Genomic DNA, 12,287 nt, shown 5'->3' with positions numbered 1-12,287 from the left:
ATACTTCCTGCTACCAGTAATGGCAGCATAGATCAATAGGATTAACAGTCCTAGAAAGAATGATTATATCTTTGGTTCAAAAACGAGCAACCCGAAAGAAAACCCACAGTTTTTGCAAGTATTGGTAAATGGTAAAAAGCAGGCAAAACTGGAGAAAAGGTGTTTTGCCTGAAAGGCAAAAGGTCTGCTGGGTGAAATTTGAGCACTTCTGGCAATTCTCCTGATGGTATTTGGAATTCCTTGGTGTGTCAGAAAACAGCAGTATTTATTGGACAGAGGGATCAGAACCTAGTAAAATTTGGGTGAAAATCCTGGAAAGGAGGGAGCCACAACAGGGGTAAGTCTCAAAATCAATTTTTTTTTTTTATTGTGACAGAGTCTTACTCTGTGACTTGGGCTGGAGAGTGCAATGGCATCATCATAGCTCACTGCTGCTCAAAAAACTCCTAAGTTCAAGTGATGTTCCTGCTTCAGCCTCCCAAACAGTTGGGACTACAGGAATGTACCACTGTATTTTTGGTAGAGATGGGTTTTGCTGTTTTTCAGGCTGATGTCAAACTGCTAATCTCAAGTAATCTTCACTCCTTGACCTCCCAATATGCTAGGATTACAGGCATGAGCCACCATCCCAGCCTCAAAATCAGATTTAAACTCTGCAAAAATCATTTATTGACCCCGGAACTACACATATACAGGAGAATACTCTAGGAAATCTGCCAGAAAGTACTAGCTATAAGCTGAAAACTAAACGGAGAATTTATTTTTCACCAGCAAGTCACAATAAGAGATAAAGTTTGCAGTTTGATTCTAGCCTAGGTGCCTGCTAAAGAAACACCCTAAATTCTAGAAGAGTCTTTGTAATCTATCATTCACAATATTTAGCATATAGTAAAAAATTACTGGAAATGCAAAGAATTTAGAAGGTATGACCAATAGTAAAGAGAAAAATCCCTCAATAGAAATTGACCCTGATATGATCCAGACATTGGATTTAGTAGACAGTCTTTAAAGCATTGTTATAAATCTATCCAAGACGTTAATGAAAAACAGCTATGAATGAACAGGGGAAATGAAACCTATAAAAAAGAGCTAAATGGAAACTTTACAGCTTATAAGTACTGTATCAGTCAGGATTCAACCAGGGAAGTGGAACCCAGAGGACATCTGTAGGTAGAGATTTATTACAAGGAATTGGTAAGTGCAGTTTGGGTGCTAGCTAAGCAAGTCCTGCATCCAGGTCAGGCTATCAAGAAAGGAAGATCACAGGCAGGCTGGAAGTGAGGCACAGGAAAAAGCTGCTGGACATAGGTGAAATTTGTCATCTCACATTAACTGTAAGCAGTTAAGATGAAACCAGGTCACATTTTTATCTGTGGAAACGTCCAATAAATATCCAGCTTGATCATTAAGTAAGTTCTCTTTTACAAATAACTGCAGGACACAAAATGACTAGCCTCAATAGGTCTGACCTTTCTCCCGTTTACAATAACATTTCTCAGTTCTGAGCCCTCACTGCTGTGTCCTCCAAATCTAGATTTCTACAGGGAGTTTGTGAGACCCGACCAGCAGTGTCCTTAGTTAACAGTTTTCTAGTTAACAGTCTGTTCAAAGCATCTTCCACTCAGTGCCTGATTCCAAAGGCAGTTCTACAATTTTAGGTATTTGTTACAGTAGCATTTCATTTACAAGGCACTAAATCTATGTTAAAATTTTTATTGCTACCATAACAAATTACCACAAATGTAATGGCTTATAATAACATCCATTTATTATCTGATAGATATGTGGGTTAGAAGTCCAACACAAGTTCCATGGGACTAACATGAAGGTGTTGGCATGGTGCCTTGCTGGAGGTTTTAGGGAAGGATCTACTAACAATCTAATTTAAATTATTGCGCACATTCATTGTTTGTGTATATGGGTTTTAGGTCCCTGCTGGCTTTTAGCCAGGAATTTTCCTGTGCCTCTAGCTGCCTGTATACTTTCTCACACTATCAAGTGTTTCTTCCATCCCTTACATGTTGATCCACACATTTCAGAGCCAGCAATGGTGTGTTGAGTTTGCACTTTGAATTTCTATGGTTTGTTTTCTGAAATGTCTTCTTCCTCTTCTTTTACTGTATCTGTAAGTGCTTATGAGATTAGATTGCATCAGGTTCGTAACCTTAATTATATCTGCAAGGTATTTTTGCCATATTATGATATAGTGTATGTAGTATTGACCAGTTTCAGGAATAAAGACATGGACATCTTTGGGGGGCCATTCTGCCTCTATAAGTATTATAAGATAATGGACTTAATAGCAGATTACAGATGGTAGATGAAAGAGAGAAAGAGTTAGAAATCGTTAATTTGAAGATAGAGCAACAGAAAGTAACTAATTTGAACAGGGAGAAAACAGATTAAAGAAAATAAAAGAGAACCTCAAAGAACTATGGGGTAATATCAAATAGGCTAACATGTAATTTGCATCCAGATGAAACAAAAAAAGATTTGAAGAAATAATATTCTAGGAGTACAGGGTTGATCTAACAGTCAAAAATTAACATAGTATACCTCATTTAATAGATAAAGGAGAAAAATCTTAGTATCTTAATGGGTACCAAAAAAGCAGTTGATAGCATTTAATGACAATTCCTGATTACAAATCTCTGCAAAGCAGGATTAGAAGGATATATCATTATTCTAATAAGAGTATTAAAAAAACTTCAGTAAACTTTATCCTTGCTTATTGGTGAACTGTTAAAGGCTTTCTCCCTATAGTTGTAAATGAGAGAGACAAGGATATCCGTTTCCATTTTTTAAGGAGCAATTTGCTGGAAGTCCTTAGTGCATTAAGTGAAGAAAAATAAAATGTCTGAAGATTTGAAAGAAAGACATAACACTATATTTTAGAAAATGCAAAATAATCTATATATTAATATTATCTATTAGAATTGGTGTATTTACCAAGGTTGTTGGATAGAGGGCCAATATCCAAAATCAGTTTTATTTATTATCCCATCAGCCAATCAATAAGATAAAATGTTGAAAAAATGGTATCATTTTTATTAATAATTGTATTGAAATCAAATCCTTAGAAATAAATCTCCCAAAACCACCTCTACACAGAAAATTATAAAATATTAATTAAAGTATGACTTAAATAAATGGAGATATATAACATGTTCTTAAACTGGAATATTTGACACTGTGTCATGTCTTAAGTTGACCTGTGGATTCCATGAACCCCCAATTAAAATCCCAGTTAGCTTCTTATAAATACTAAACAGAAAGCCATACACATATGTGTCAAAAGACATATACAGTTGACCCTTGAATAACACAGGTTTGAATGGCATAGGTCCACTTATGTGTGGATTGTCTTCCACCTCTGCTGCCTGTGAGACAGCAAAATCACTCCTCTTCCTCCTCAGCCTGCTCCGTATGAAGATGATGAAGATAAAGACCTTCATGATGACTCACTTCCACTTAATGAATAATAAATATATTTTCTCTTCCTTACGATTTTCTTAATGATATTTTGTTTTCTTTAGCTTGTTTTACTGTAAGAACACAGTATAATATACATCACATACAAATATATGTAAATCAGATGTTATTGCTCAGTCTTTGTTCAACAGTAGGCTATTAGTAAGTTAAGTTTTGGGGGAGTCATAAGTTATATACATGGATTTTCAACTGCATGGGAGGTTGGCACCCCAAGCTTTGTGTTGTTTTTAAGAGTTAACCATACAATGATGCTTATAATACTATTGTTCATAATAGCTCCATAATGGAATAGAAGCAGTTCAAGTGTCCATCAGGGCTAAATATCAAAATTTATCAAAAATAAATTGTGATATATGCTTATAAATAGCATATAGCAATGGAAATGAACAGTTACTGTTAAATGCAACCACATGGATAAATCTCACTAAGAAGTCATATGCGAAAGAATACATTTTGTATAGTTTCATTTATGTTAATTCCAGGCTTACCAGGCACAACTAATCTATAATAATAAAAGTTAATATAATGAATATCTTTGAGGTGGGAGCATGGGCTTAGGAGATGGCATATTGGGATCTTGTACTGTACGTGAAATACTTATTTTCTGTGTCATGTTTCGTTTATAATAATTTTTATGGTGCATACACAGTATTATCTTGTTGTATAACAAATTACTCTAAAATTTACCAGATTAAAAGGACAATAAATATTTCTTTTTTCACATGATTTCTATGAATCAGGGATTTGGGTGTATCTTAGCTGGGTGATTGTTTTGGGGGGTCTTTGAGGAGGTTACAGTAAAGATGTTGACCATGTTATTGTTATCTGAAGGCTGAATGAAGGCTGGAAATTTTGCTTCCAAGGTCGTTCACTGGTCTCTTATGCAGGCTGTTGGCAAGACACCTCAGTTCCTTGCCACGTGAACCTCTCTCCATATGGCTGCTTGAATGTCCTTATGCCATTGTTGTTGGCTTTCTCCATAGCAAGTCGTATAAGATAGCACAAGTTTTTTATGACCTAGTCTTAGAGCCACATGCTAGCATTTTTGCAGTGTTCTATTGGATACAAAAGCTCAGCTATATTCCAGGAGACTAATAGCAGGAAGCAAGGATTATTTGAGGCTATTTTCAAGTTTGGCTCCTGTGTTATTATTGGGCTGCTGTAACAAATAACACAGATTGGGTGGCTTAAATAACAGAAATTAATTTTCTCACAGTTCTACAGGCTGGAAAGGAAAAGATCAAAGTGCCAGCAGGGCTAGTTTCTGGTGGTAAGGGTTCTCCCCTGCAGTGTGTGCGTCTGCCTTGTTGAGTCTGCCTACATGCTTCCCTCAGCACATGTGTCTGGGGTGGGTGGGAAGAGAAGACAGAGAGGAAAACGTGAGCATGTACGCAAGCACAAGTGAGCAAGTAAGCCCTCTCAGGTATCTCTTAAAAGGTTGCTAATCCTACGTGGTCAGGGTCCCACCTTATTACCTTATTTAATCCTAATTGCTTTCTCAGAGGTCCCATCTCTACATACAGCTACACGGGAGTGGGGCTTCAACATGAGAATTTGAGAGGGACATAAGTATTCAGTCCATGACAGCTACCTCATGCCCATCTCTGTATTCTTGTTATAATTTAATATAAAATTAATTTTTTTAAATGGCTGGTAATTTCTCAGATCTTTGGAAAGATACAATCTTCACATTAAAAAAAAATCAAGAACAGGAAACCGCGTATGTGAGGGTTCTGCTCCTTATGAGACTCTAATGCAGTGATTTTTCAACCGAGAACATTTTTAAAGATTATTAATTAAACCATTTAGAAAGAAATTCAGAAAGTACAGTGTGTCACATCCTTCGTGTTAACCTGGATGGAAGTGGAAGACATTATTCTTAGTAAAGCATCACAAGAATGGAGAAGCGTGAATCCTATGTACTCAATTTTGATATGAGGACAATTAATGACAATTAAGGTTATGGGGGCGGGGAGGAAAAGCAGAAAGAGGGACGGAGGGAGGGGGGTGGGGCCTTGGTGTGTGTCACACTTTATGGGGGCAAGACATGATTGCAAGAGGGACTTTACCTAACAATTGCAATCAGTGTAACCTGGCTTATTGTACCCTCAATGAATCCCCAACAAAAAAAAAAAAAAAGAAAGAAAAAGGTAATGTTTTCTTTTTCCTCTTTTTTTCCCCTGACAATTATGCATAAAGATGAGATATTATAAGCTTTTCTAAAAAATTGACTTTTGGAGTTGGGTGGGATGGAGAGTAGGGGGTGGTAGTCGGGGGTGGTGGGAGGAGGCAGCGGCGGCGAGTCACTTATAAATGGCGCAAAGCAGGACCCGAAGCCTAAATTCCAGGAGGGCGAGCGAGGACTGTGCTTTCATGGGCCTCTTCTTTATGAAGCAAAGTGTGTAAAGGTTGCCATAAAGGACAAACAAGTGAAATACTTTATACATTACAGTGGTTGGAATAAAAATTGGGATGAATGGGTTCCAGAGAGCAGAGTACTCAAATAGGTGGACACCAATCTGCAGAAACAGCGAGAACTTCAAAATGCCAATCAAGAGCAGTCTGCAGAGGGGAAGATGAGAGGGGCTGCTCCAGGAAAGAAGACATCTGGTCTGCAACAGAAAAATGTTGAAGTGAAAACAAAGAAGAATAAGCAGAAAACACCTGGAAATGGAGATGGTGGCAGAACCAGTGAGACACCTCAACCTCCTCGGAAGAAAAGGGCCCGGGTAGAGCCTACTGCTGAAAATGAAGAAACATTCACAAACAGAATTGAAGTTAAAGTAAAGATTCCTGACCAGCTAAAACCTTGGCTTGTTGATGAATGGGACTTAATTACCAGGCAAAAACAGCTCTTTTATCTTCCTGCTAAGCAGAATGTGGATTCCATTCTGGAGGATTATGCAAATGACAAGAAATCTCGTGGAAACACAGATAATAAGGAGTATGCTGTTAATGAAGTTGTGGCCAGGATAAAAGAATACTTCAATGTAATGTTGGACACTCAGCTCCTGTACAAATTTGAGAGGCCACAGTTTGCTGAAATTCTTGCAGATCACCATGATGCACCCAGGTCCCAAGTCGGTGGAGCATCACATCTACTGAGATTATTTGTTCGAATTGGAGCGATGTTGGCCTATACACCTTTGGATGAGAAAAGTCTTGCTTTATTACTGAGCTATCTTCATGATTTCCTAAAGTATCTGGCAAAGAATTCTGCCACCTTGTTTAGTGCCAGCGATTACGAAGTGGCTCCTCCTGAGTACCATCGGAAAACTGTGTGAAAGATGGTCTCATGCATATATGTTTGGATCTCTGTAAACACATTTTTGTTCTTAGTCTTTCTATTGTACAAACGATGTACTTTGAAGATGTTAGTGTATAACAGAATTGATGTTTGTTTTCTGTTTGATTTTAAACAGAGAAAATAAAAGGGGTTATAGCTCCAAAAATAAAAAAATAAAAATAAAAAAAATCAAATGCTAAAAAAAAATGCTGAGTAAAGACAAAAATAAATAAGCACATTCTAACACTGAATTGTTTTTAACATCAAGGGTAAAAGTCATGGAAATAAAGATATTTGACCCATAGTTTTACTTCACATTTCTTTCATCTTTATTAAATATAATATGGCAAAGAAGCAGGTCTTCATAGTGCTGTGGGAAAATAACTGGCAACTCAGAACTCTGTTCATAGCCAAATTAGCATTCGACAGTAAGGGTAAAAGTTAATTTTAAACATAAAGGTTTACCATAAATAGTTTACCAATTACTTTGTAAGAACCATCCATGTTAGCTGTAGCATGAAGAAATAGATAATCAGAAGGCAATAGTGAAATATAAGAGGTAAAATTGAAAAAAAAAGTAATATCAAACAATGGAATTAGTAAAACTGGTAATTCTAAATCAGTGATTTTTAAATTTTTATTATTTTTTTTTATTAAATCATAGCTGTATACATTAATGCAATCTTGGGGCACCATACACTGGTTTTATAGACCGTTTGACACATTTTCATCACACTGGTTAACATAGCCTTCCTGGCATTTTCTTAGTTATTGTGTTAAGACATTTACATTCTACATTTACTAAGTTTCACATATACCCTTGTAAGATGCACCGCAGGTGTAATCCCACCAATCCCCCTCCCTCCGCCCCCCTCCCCTAAATCAGTGATTTTTAAAAAACTTTTTAAAATTAGTAGCAAGCTCTAAAATTCCAGAGGATGGCAATGTGGTAAATAATGGTAAAGAACAATCTTAAAGAAATACTGGAAATTAAGTCCTCTTGATCTGTTCATGGGAGACTTTTAACACAATTCTCTCAGAAACTAAAAAAAATCAAGTATAAAAATGCAAGACTAATTGATCTATACATCATCGATAACAAAATCAACCTTCTATTTAGAATCCTAAATCCAAGAGAATATGCAATATTGGTTTTTTTTAATTTTTCAATTGAGAAATACAATGTACATATAGGAAAATCCATGAAACTTACAGTGTGTGTACATTATATGTAGTTACCATGGAACATCCACATAGTGACCACACGCACATTTCTTTTTTTTTTTTTTTTTTATTGTTGGGGATTCATTGAGGGTACAATAAGCCAGGTTACCCTCATTGCAATTGTTAGGCAAAGTCCCTCTTGCAATCATGTCTTGCCCCCATAAAGTGTGACACACACCAAGGCCCCACTCCCCTCCCTCCGTCCCTCTTTCTGCTTTTCCTCCCCCCCCATAACCTTAATTGTCATTAATTGCCCTCATATCAAAATTGAGTACATAGGATTCATGCTTCTCCATTCTTGTGATGCTTTACTAAGAATAATGTCTTTCACTTCCATCCACGTTAATACGAAGGATGTAAAGTCTCCATTTTTTTTAAATAGCTGAATAGTATTCCATGGTATACATATACCCCAGCTTGTTAATCCATTCCTGGGTTGGTGGGCATTTAGGCTGTTTCCACATTTTGGCGATTGTAAATTGAGCTGCAATAAACAGTCTAGTACAAGTGTCCTTATGATAAAAGGATTTTTTTCCTTTTGGGTAGATGCCCAGTAATGGGATTGCAGGATCAAATGGGAGGTCTAGCTTGAGTGCTTTGAGGTTTCTCCATACTTCCTTCCAGAAAGGTTGTACTAGTTTGCAGTCCCACCAGCAGTGTAAAAGTGTTCCCTTCTCTCCACATCCACGCCAGCATCTGCTGTTTTGAGATTTTGTGATGTGGGCCATTCTCAACCCTTAGATGATATCTCAGGGTTGTTTTAATTTGCATTTCTCTAATATATAGAGATGATGAACATTTTTTCACCACATGCACATCTCTAGTACCCTAGGAAGGCTCTATGTGTCCTATGTGATCATAACTCTTTACCTCCAGAAGAGGCACTACCCTACTTTCATGGTAGTCATATTTTTGCTTTTCTTTAGATACTTTATTTTTTTTTTTGTCTTTCTTTAGATACTTTATCTCCTATGTGCGTTAAGTGAAGAAAAATAAAATATCTAAAGATTTGAAAGAAAGACATCACACTATTTTAGAAAATGCAAAATAATCAATATATTAATATTATCTATTAGAATCGATGTATTTACCAAGGTTGCTGGATAGAGGGCCAATATCCAAATTCAATTTTAAATATATCAAAATATATTTTCTAATATATTATACTGCATCCCTAAACAGTAAAACTTAGTTTTGCCTTCTTTTGAACATTCTGTCAATAAAATCATGCTGCATTTTGTGTCTTATTTTTTTTCCCACTTAGTATTGTTATAATTTTCATCCTCGTTTTTGTTTATAGCTCTAGTTCATTTAAATTACATTTTATATTTCCTTGATAATTTCCCAGTTTATTTATTCTTCTATTAGTGGACATTGGTTTTTTTTTTCTGTAATGGCAGTTATGAGTAAAACTGCTGTAAACAGCATACGTGTACCAATACTATCCTGTTACCATAGCTTTACTGCGTATGTCAGTATGCATTTCTCTAGGATATGTATCTAGGAGTGAAACTGCTAGATCATTATGTATGTATTTTATGTAGGTAATGTCAGAATTTAAAAAAAAAAGTGATTTACCAGTTTACATTCTAGCTAGCAATATGAGATTTTCTGGGGGCCAGACTTGATATTGTTAAGCACAGAAGTTTTCATTTATCTATGTTTTTTCTTTCCACTGATGAAGACATTCTTATTTTTTTTTATTAAGTCATTTGTACATAGATCATAAATACATTTATGTCATTATGGGATTCAATGTGTTGATTATTTGTACAAATTGGAGTGCTTACATCATACTAACATAGCCTTCACCTCATTTACCCAATTACAGTGTAAAGACATTTGTGTTCCACACCTGATAGATCCAATTTGTACTTGCAATATGCTCCATAGGTGCGTCCCCCTACTAACCCTCCCTCTATCGAGCCACCCCCTCCCTTCCCCTGTCTCTCACCTTCCCTCCTTCATCCTAGGCTATAGTTGTGTTTCATTTTTCGTATGCAAGTGTGAGTGATTATAAATTGGTTTCACAGTAGTGCTGAGTACATTGGATTTTTTTTTCCATTCCTGAGATACTTTACTAAGAAGAATATTTTCCAGCTCCATCCATTTAAACATAAAAGAGGTAAAGTCTCCATTTTTTATAGTGTTGCATAATATTCCATGGCATACATATATCACAATGGGCACTTGGGCTTCTTCCGTGACTTGGCAATTATGAATTGAGCTGCAATGAACAATCAGGTGCAAATATCTTTATTGCCAAATGATTTTTGGTCCTTTGGATATACACCTAGAAGAGGAATTGCAGGATCAGACTTCAGGTCTACAGTATCTATGTTTTCTTTGATTGCTTATGCTTTTTTTCTAAGGTGGGCGCTATCTTGTATTTTTTTAATTGGTAACTGTAAAACTCACCTTTTTAAAGTATGCAGTTCAGTAATTTTTAGTATATTCGTGAAATTATGTAACTAACACTGTGAATTCCAGAGTATTTTCATCATCCACAAAAGAAATCCCTAAACCATTCATAGTCTCTCTCTAGTCTTCCCTTCTCTTTGCCCCTGGAAAATACAAATCTATTGTTTGTCTCTATAGATTTTCCCATTCTGGACATTTCCTACAAATGGAATCATACAATATGTGACTTTTTCATTTCTGGCTTCTTTCACTTAGTGTAATATTGTCAGGACTCATCTGTATTGTAGAAGTATCAGTACTTCATTCTTTTTATAGCTGAATAATATCACCTTAGATAGGTATAGCGTATTTTATCCATTCATCTTCTGGTGGACATGTGCATTGTATCTAGTTTTGTCTCTTATGAAAAATGCTGCTAAATCATGTCTTATTTTTTTACGTGAACATAACATTTCAGTTCTTTGCGTATATTTCTAGGAATAAAATTGCTGGGTCATAATGTAACACTGTTTAACTCTTTGAAGACCAACTACATTGTTTTTCAAAGGGACTGTGCCATTTTACGTTCTTTTCAGTAGTGTATAAGAGTTCCAGTTTCTCCACATACTCACTGTTATCATTTTTATTGTACCCACTCTAGTAGGTTTGAGGAAGTGGTGTGAATCTAATTGTGGTTTTGATTTGCAGTTCCCTAATGACTAATGAAGCTGATTACTTTTTCATGTGCTTATTGGTCTTTTGTATATCTTCTTTGGAAAAATGTCTATTCAGTGCTTTTGCCCATTAAAAAAATAAGGTTATTTGTCTTTATTCTTGAATTATAATAGTTCTTCATATATTTTGTATACAACACTCTTATCAGAGAGTTTGTAAATACTTCTTCATATACTTGGGCTTGTCTTTTCACTTTATAGTATTCTTTGAAGCACAGAAGTTTTTAGTTTTGATAAAATCCAGTTTATCTGTGTTATGTTTGATTGTTTATTCTTTTGATGTTATACCTAAGAAACCCTTGCTTAATTCAAAGTTAGAAAGATTTATACCTATGTTTTCTTCTGAGGTTTATAGTTTTGTCTTTTACATTTAGGTCTTTAATCCATTTTGAGATCATTTTTGTGTGTGGTATGGGGTAGAGATTCAGCTTTACTCTTTTGTATGTGGATATTCAGTTATCTCAGTACTATTTTGTGACTCTTCTGCATTGAATTATATTGGCATCCTTGTCAGATCACTGTGGTTTTAATTTGTAATTCTCTAATTACTAAGAAGTTTGACAACCTTTTTCATGTTTACTATCCATTTGGATGTCTTTTCTATTAACACTTGTTTGAGTTTTGCCCAGTTTTTTATTGGGTAATCTGCTTTATTCCCATTGATTTCTAGGAGTTCTTTATGTATTCTAAATGTACGTCCTTTGTTGGTTGTGTGTGTTGCAAATAGCCATTTCCGTACTTTATCTTCTCTGTTTCCTTTCTTGGTGTCTTTTGATGACCAGACTTCTTAAATGTAATGAGATCAAATTTATCAGTCTTTTACTTTAGAAATAATATTCTTGTTGTCTTGCTCAAGAAATGTTTTCTTACCCTAAGTTCACAAAAATATTCTCTGTAATATATTCTATAAGCATTATAGTTTCAACTTCCATGTTTTAGGTCTGTAATCTACTTAGAATTAATCTAATTGGTTTTTTTAGGCTATGGGATAAGGTAGCAATTTCCTTTTTTCATATGAATACCCAATTGCCTCAGCACTGTTGTTGAAATGTATGTCTATACCCTCTGCTATGCAATATTGGCTTTATTATAAATCAGATGTCCTTATATGGATTGATCTATTTCTGGATTCTTGCTCTCCACTGTTTTAT

At 35.5% G+C, this 12,287-nt stretch overlaps 1 protein-coding gene and 1 pseudogene across 2 annotated transcripts in view; both read left to right on the top strand.

Annotated features, from left to right (window-relative positions):
• COPG2 (COPI coat complex subunit gamma 2) overlaps window positions 1-12,287 on the top strand; it is a 195,203-nt gene that overhangs the window by 68,338 nt on the left and 114,578 nt on the right. The window lies entirely within an intron of this gene.
• On the top strand, window positions 5,821-6,776 carry LOC128560432 (mortality factor 4-like protein 1; annotated as a pseudogene).

The sequence above is a fragment of the Nycticebus coucang genome, chromosome 11 (genome assembly GCF_027406575.1).
Source record: "Nycticebus coucang isolate mNycCou1 chromosome 11, mNycCou1.pri, whole genome shotgun sequence".
NCBI classification, from domain to species: Eukaryota; Metazoa; Chordata; class Mammalia; order Primates; family Lorisidae; genus Nycticebus; species Nycticebus coucang.
This window is presented reverse-complemented; position numbering and strand designations above follow the sequence as displayed.